The following is an 8,661-nucleotide window of genomic DNA, read 5'->3' as shown; positions in this document are numbered from 1 at the left end:
CGGAGTTACCAGCTGGGGAAAGAAATACCAGTAATTTACTGCATTGAAGCTGAAATTCTGGATGGCACAATTATCTCAAAATACAAAATGGTGAAGAGCAGCAAACATTTCTCTTGATTGGAGATGATGAGTAGATACAAGACTTGACATTTTCTCCAAGAGCAAAGAACATATTTTTTTTGTTAAGAATAGTCTTACCGCAATCTCTAGATTCAATCTGGCTGTGAGATCTTTAATGTATGTTTTTGCTGTAGATAAACTTTGCTGCGCAGTTGTAAGAACGCTGTTCAACTTATGCCGCTCCTCTGATGGAAGAGGGAAAGCTAAGACCCTTGGAAAACTGCAACCTTGCTGTGGCAGGATGTTGCACATTAGGAAATCGGGATTGTACATAGTGTTGTTTGCAATGGGGGTCCTCTGCCACTCATCATGCTGATTACATACCTCCGATGCATACTTCAAGCCAGGAAAACCTTTCTATGTCCAAAATGAACTTTCTATTCAAGAGTCCATACTCCAAACTTGCTTCCGGATAGGTCAGCTCATGTTCAGATTTGTCAATGCCAAGATCAGCAGGATCACTATGCCCAAATCTTGGTTATCCAAGTTTCAGATATCTCATAGGATGAATTATTCCCCTGATCTGACAATGCAGAGACTTGGAGGATTATTGAAAACATGAGCTATAGGTTGTGGTGTTAGCAGTTGAGCTGCACCAGGGGCAATTGAATTTGAATCTGAGCGCTGTAAATGTACCTCATCAAAGTCCGCAAAATATAAGGAAAACACATATCGGTACTGTACCCTTATGTCCATCATGCAACAATCACGGTTCAAGTGAGGAGAAATAATGAACTGATGAGGTTTAATCAAATGAGCACCTCCATGACCTCGCAGCAGCTTCAAGCTCAAGAAAATTTGCTACCGTAGCGGATCATGTTTGACCGGAATCCAGTAAGAATTTTTCCATCCAAATCTCCAGACCTCTGCAGTGAACTAAATGTTTGAACGTGTGGAATTATGAATGCTGGGGCACGCTAAAGCAGGGAAAAGGGGCGGGGGTAATGAAGAGATAGCATACCGCTCCCAGAAGTATCCTGCCTTCGATCTCAGAATTTTCTTAGGAGTTGGAGGCAACATTTTCACGGGAAATGCTGTCCCAGAATTTTCTTAGGAGTTGCCATCCCTTCTGGCAATTGTATCCCAACTTGAACCCCGTAACTGTTCCATCGCAATGTCAAAACAGAATCTGATTTGTGGTACCAATAAGTGAAGGCGGCGAATTACTGTAACAAGATATTGTTCTGAGAATATTCAGCTTCCAGAGTACACATACACCTACACAACTAGTTAACCAGACACAAATTCTGTCACTATGTACGGCAGAGAAAACCGAAAGAAAAGGAAAATGACAGACCACCAGCTTGAAATACGAGGTAACAGAGTGAGATCACTAAACGTAATGCAGGAACTACTCTATCAAGATCGACAACACGCAGTAAAGAAAATATTGACTATGGTCAAACTAAAATTGGCAATGGTTTATAACATGTGGAAATTACAGAATTTCCCGATTATACTGGCAATCTGAAAAGACTCACAATGAATCTGAATGAGAGTCAGTTGAGATAACTGCCAGACTCGATTGGAGGATTGGAATCCCTACTCGAGTTGGATTTATATGAAGCAAATATTTAGGGATTACCGGATTCAATTAGAAATCTTGAACTGTTGTAGCATATGAAGATTGAGAATATTATAAGAGAGCTAACAAACATTTTGAACCCTCGAAGTAGGCAACCCAAAACTAAAAAAGTTGGAAAACGGAGTTGTGAGTTGGGGCAGTAACTTCATATTGCTTGTATGGCTCACTTCTGCATTGATTTTGACGCTGCTATCACAGTTGTGCTGGGCACAACACATACAGCGTTATGTGAATTTTTGTAATTATTGCAATTTTCAGTAATTTCTGGAAGAATATAGTATACTTGGAATCTTGTTCCTCTCAATAGATGGAAAATTAATTCCATCTACATGTTTATGTTATTTTTTGTAGAAAAATATTAGGTTTTAAATTTGATATACGAAGTATTTTAAATGAAAGTACATGTGTACAGAGAAATTTCTAATATCAAATTAAATTCTCAAAATTATGTTCTACACGTGTCCAAATGCATCCACTGCTCTGAATATCTATTATTCCATTACTTATCAAAAAATTAATGAAAGTGAGCCTTGGAGATTTCGGCGCTAGTTTAGAAAATTCTATTTTAGGACTATTTCACAAGGAAAAATTATTTTCTGATATACTGGAAAATTATATGGCAATATACTAACATGTAAATATTTTTGAGCTATTTGATATGCTTCGGGCCACGAACCTAAGATCGAACCTCGGAGGTTTTTTATCGTATTTTTGCCAAAACGGGCCTTTTCGCCCAAGACAGTCTACTTGTTGTATTAAATTAGTATATTTCAATATTGGGCCTTAAATTATGTTAGGTACAATTTGAATTTGGGAGTGAACGAGGAAAGTGGCATTCATGACTTCTGTGTTCTGTGAAAACTGATTAACATGTTTTCATTGTCACCCAAACTTATATGTGTTCATTCACAGGTAGGTTCTATTTTGGAATTTAATCACAGCAGACGTGATTTTCGGGACTTATTCACAGCTAATGAGTTTTTCGGGATTTAACCATGCCCAATACGGTTTACATGCCATTCATCCAGCAAAATGTGATTGTAGGATTTCTGATATGATCGACTGAGAATGATTTTTGCTTGCGATATTATATGTCGTGCTATGAATCATGCAACCATGGCAAAAGAATGTGTGGAATGTTCACATTATTTGAGAATGCATGTTGGAGTTACGGCCAGGATGCACATAGAAGTACAAAGTTATAATATTGCATTGGCCATGGCTTGATCCTATGAAATGTGGTGACCGTCACTTATTGAGCCATCGTTTTGTTCAACCCTCTTCGTTCACCATTTCAAGTTTTGAGAACGGAAGACAGTGACGAGTTTACAAAGATGGCGAGGGGTGGCTTAGAATTTATTTTGCGATTCGAAGAGAAGTTTATTATATTAGCGGCGATGGAGGCGGTGGGCCACGTTTGCGGAAATATTTCAATGAGTTTCTCCTCTTTGGCTCTTGGAACGAGCGCGAAGTGAATTATATGCTCAAACTCAACTAATAGAACTTTCGTTGTGTTTGGTTCGGGTTTTCAAATAGTTTTAGGGAAATTCAAAGTAGTTTAGCCTAAGGAGCTTTAGGAAAATGCAAATGTTGTTTGGTAAACTCTGCTTTAAAAAGTAACTTTCAGGTAAATGCTGTTTGGTAGAAAACCTATTTGAAAAACTTACTTGGATAATTAATTTAAATTTTTTTAATTTTTATTCATTTAAAAGAAAAAAATGTCTAAAACTTCTTTACAACATTGTTAAAGATATCGTGTAAACAATTTTATTAAAAATAAAATTTCTTTTTTTTTATTGGCTAACAAAGTTTCAAAGGAAAAATTCACATCAAAGTGGTCTATTTCTCAAATAAAAAAAGAATACTTTCATTACAATAATCATAATAACATATGTCCCGAGAAAAGAAATTCATTATCCTTAAAAGATTACAAATATCCTTAAATATTTCATAAACTCATAGCTATTTGATAAGATAAACATGTCATTTCAGAAGTTGTAGCATCATTTGAAGCACTATCCTCCTCATTTACATCATCAACAATTGTGTACCTTACTTTGATGAGCCAATTCGTATGAACTTTTGAGGGAATAAAAGAAATTACGGGGATTTGTGATAGATTTGCCAATTTTCATTGAGTAGGCACAGAACCAAACTTCCCTAGTTTTCTGTTTGTATCCAAGTTCATGGAACTGCTTTGCCACAAGAAACAATCTGTAGCTAAACCAAAATTAAAATGAATTTGTAGATGTCTCTCAAGTCATCATCTCAAACGATAACCCAACCCAAATAATATAGATGAACCAAAATAAGCTTTCAATATGTGTTATCACAAGAAGAGCAAAATGTACACTCGTTTTCAGTGATTTCTCAACAGATTACAATCATTAAATATGGACAAGAAAAAATGGCAAATTTATGTTTGTAGCTGCCCTAAAAGAAAGGCAAGAATTCATTACTTGCTGCTTCTTATTAACCTCTTATCATGGACAAACAAAAAGCCACTCATGATGATGGAAGCGGAGTAGCTCAGGCACCAAATCCAAGAGCGTCTTCGTATCTCCTTGTAAGGAAAATTACAGCAGCTGCACCGTGCGCTGCAACTTATCAACTTGAATCTCAAGTCCATGAACACATTGTGTGAAACATGTTCAGATGATGATAGTTTATCATTGTCGGCAATCAACTAGACACTTCACCGGAGTTCCTCTTGCTCTGACCTTCTAAATCATCACGGTTAGGCTGCTCACAAAGGCACACCAGAGGATTGCACGAAAATAATCCTCCTCCTTGGGCTTATGACGATAACTCTACGATGACTTGGCTTTGCCTTCTCATGTGCCAAATGTACAGCAACTTCAAAATTATTCTGTGAAAGTGTCCCATTCTGATGCAAATCCAGTAAAACCACAAGCCTTTTACAATCTAAGAGAACGGTTCTCTTAAATCCAAGATACCTGCAAAAAAATGTCACAGTTTGCACACAACTTTTTGGAGGAAAATGGGATAGGCCTAATTAAATCGACTTGTTCTTCCAAGGGAAATAATGGAAGAACATCAATCAAGTTAACACACAAACAAAAAATCTCGAAGGTCCTAAGGCAATCAACAAATAACCAATCAGTTAACTCCCCCTTCTCACATTCAATTGTCACAGATCCGACGCAATCGACAATGACCATTTGTGATATTTCATAGTGTCTACTCAAAACAGGACAAACAAAAATCAATTCTTTGTCGCAACCCGCAAAAAGACATACAAGAATCATGTTGGTGACACGAACTAAAATCATCATTAGCAATGTGTACTAATGAACTCGTAGGCTGTCAACACGAAGCCATAACTGAAATTCACCCACAATTTCAAATTTGATCACCACATCAGCATAACAATCAAACATGCAGACAACACAAGCTGCAGACTGCGCAAACGGCCAAGCATCTGGAATTAACGAAACAAATGACAACTGCGAATTACCTGCGGCGGCAATAGGCGTTGGGAGGAGCAGCAGTGGCGAGTCCGCTGGCAAAAAGTGCTTGGCCATTGCACCGTTAGCTTGACGTAAATGAATTCTCTCTAGTGGCCTCCATCATCAGCCTCTCTGACAATAATCACCGTTGCGATCCTCGCGACAAGAACCGCCGGGCGAAGGGGACAGGAAGAAGAAGCCATCGATGGAGAGAGAGACTGAAACAGAGAATCGAGCGGAGGTAGATCTTAGGGCGAAGGAAGTGCAGAGTCGAGCGGGGAGCAAGCTGAGCGAAGAAGCGGTCTAGATCTAGGATTTTAAATTTTAAAAGGGACAAAATTGGATTTTTAGTAAGGTCTTGGGGGCAAAATGGGCAACTGATTAATTTTCATTAATCAGCCCTTCAAATATTGAAAACTCAAAATAAATCCCCACTTATCTTGAATTTTTAGTATTCTCAACGTTAATTTTCGTTTGAAAACTACTTGAGTTCATCTAGAACTAGCTTTCATCTCGATTGTTGATGAAGATAGGATTTGTATAACATTTTAAAAAAAATTATGCATATAAGATGGATCAATTCGTATTATTTAAATATAAGGAAAAAATAAATTCAATTGCTCAACAACATTTTGTACTTGCTCCCACCAAAAAATATAGCGAGATTGACCTTGACTCATGCAGAAACTTGACTGAACTCCATGACGACCTTAAGAAAATGGTATCCACCTTCTCCTTTTTCTTTTTAATAGTTATTTAAGTCAGCAATTATAAATTTCTAGCATTGGCAAGATTCTAGTATCATGTGCTAAAAAACACGGATTTCTTTCACGTGCCAGCAAATTTGTGGTAACGTTTGGAGGAGTTGCTAGTGTTGATCACTCATCCCTATCAATATAACTATCAAAAAAATAAAAAGAAAAATAATGCATTATGATTGCTTAGCTTTGCTAGCAAAAGTGATTATGCTTGCGTTAGATTGAAGTGATAAGATCTCTATTTAGACTTTAGGTTCCGTACAATCACCTCCTAGGCCTTTTTAACTTTTCTACATTTCTAGATCGATCCTTAGCCTCCAGTCAACGCACGAAAATATACAAAGCAACACGCTTCAAGTCGAGCAAAAAATAAAATTTTGAAGTCTCTAAAAGCCTCTTTGACAAAAAGAAACACAAATTTAACCTTATGAGATTGTAATCAACTAGGATATCAATTACATTGATTGGCCATGATATCAATGGGCCGAAATAGTGAACGGAAGCCTGTCACTACTATTGGACTATCAGTGCACATCAAAGTACATAAAATTCTATTTTTCCAAGTTTCCTTGTAGCAACCGGATATATAAATGTGCCGATGAGTATGCTTCTGAAACCATATGGCCATTGGGCATCGACGGCACATGGGGCAATTCGAGATTGAAACCGAATTGGAGCTGCCGTGAGGGCATGTCATGAGGAATTTGATGCGGATGGATTGATTCCAACTTTTGAATTTGTGCACGAGCCCGATGTGGAGTTCCAGCAGCTCGTGCTTGCCTAAACTAAAACTGGACTTCCAATTGGCAACGGAACAAACAAAAATTATAGCTTGATCCTGGACGGCTTACCTCCTATGTTAAATCACGTGAGTTCTATCTGGGATTTGTGGGACACACCTCATTCAAATGGTATATGTGAGTCTAAGTGCAGCCAAGAGTTTTTCTTAAAATAGAAAAAAAAAAAAAAACCCCTCGTATGGAGTCGAGTTTGATGAACTAGATTTATCTTGATCGTCGATCATTTGTGCTGCAAATAACGGTTTAGATGAACCCATTCGGACTTGGGTAGACAAGTGCTTCCTCTTGAGTAATAGTTTTAGATGTGTGAATGTCAATTCAAAATTGATTGTGATAAGCATCTAATATTCCAACGGTAGATGACTTAATTATAAGAAACTCGCTGGGTCTAAATTAAGGTGGAATCTGGATGAGAAGAGCTCCAGGCATTCTTCCAGCGTTATTGCTTGAGGCTTCCTGCACCATTGATGATCTAAACGTTTGAGTAATACAACCATCATCCTTATTTAGAGAATAATATGGTGAATGCATTGATTTTCGAGATGTGGATAGCTTAATTTAGTAGAATAAGAATTTATGTAGGATGTCTGAAATCATACGGTAATGATGCCATGTATTACTTCTGTTAAAACGTGCCCCAACATGTGTATTTGCCAACACCATATAAAGTTCCAACGTCATGAAATCTCAAAACTTCCATAACTCTGAAAATGATACATAGTTGTACAATATTAATCAAGTATGTTGAGATCCCTGATTTGATATTTATAAGTGAGACTTGTTCAAAATAGTGAATGTGGGTATAAGGAACAATCAATGCATGGTGGACTATTCTTTTTTTCTTACTTGGTTGCTTAACAAGTGTCTAAAAAGCATTTTTTTTTTTTTATAAATAAAATCAATCTTGGAAACGCTATTCATTCTTTTGTATCAAAGCAAAAGGGAAAGAAGCAAAAGACCAAGTATGATATCTCCCACTTCGGAAAGAGCTTCGCGCAGCACACCAAACTAGGTCGTACCACCCACAAGAAAGGCCTCTCTCTCATGGCCGATCCGGCAGTTTCGAGCAGTCATTCCTCGTTCATGCTAGCCACGTTGCCGAAGCTCACATCCAAAACATGATCTGCTAGCTTGTTCGTGGAGCCATGAAATGCACCCGGTATCTTCCTTCTATAATGAGCTAGAGGAAAAAGGGGCTAACTTGTGAAAAGGGCCAATGGCAAATATCGGTCCAACAGATACATTTTCGAATATTGTTGATACTTAAATTTTGCTGATCCGTTTAATTATTCATTAATTACATATGCATTAATTTTAATCCCTAACAAAATTAATTTTCATTAAATTGCATCATGTATGAGCATTAGGAACATTTGCATTACTGGTATTAATTATTAAAAATTTCAAAAAAATTAAAAAAATTAAAAAAATGGAAGAGGGCCTATCGCCGGCTGGTCTTCCATTTTCCTTTGCCCTATCATTTCTTTCCCCGGCCCGTCCCTTCTCTTCCTTCATCAGCCCGGCCTGTTCTCCCTTTTTCTTCCTTCTCTTCTCGCCTATTTTGGGTGCGGCATTACGACAAACAGATGGCAGACGAAGGATGGTACGAAGGAAGGAGGACGAGGAATGTTGTGCGACGCGGCTGCTACGCCTTAGCCCAAAGCTGGCGTCGTCCGGAGGAGAGAGTAAGGACGAAGAGAGGGATAAAGGAGAGAGAGGGAGAGCTCGGAGGGTTCTTCGGGACGAGAGGGGGAGAGAGACGGTGAACGAAGAGTGAGAGGTCCAAGCAACTGAGATAGCAAGAGACGGCTGAATAGGTACGCTCGTCTCTACTCGCGTTCTTTTTTGAGCATGCTAGGCTGGAGATCGCGGCCGTTCGGCTCGTGCGAGCTCCGGCCCTTGTCGTCCTTATATTTTGTTTCCACAGT

The sequence above is a fragment of the Eucalyptus grandis genome, chromosome 5 (genome assembly GCF_016545825.1).
Source record: "Eucalyptus grandis isolate ANBG69807.140 chromosome 5, ASM1654582v1, whole genome shotgun sequence".
NCBI lineage: Eukaryota > Viridiplantae > Streptophyta > Magnoliopsida > Myrtales > Myrtaceae > Eucalyptus > Eucalyptus grandis.
The sequence above is the reverse complement of the archived record's forward strand: the minus strand, read 5'-3'. Positions refer to the sequence as shown.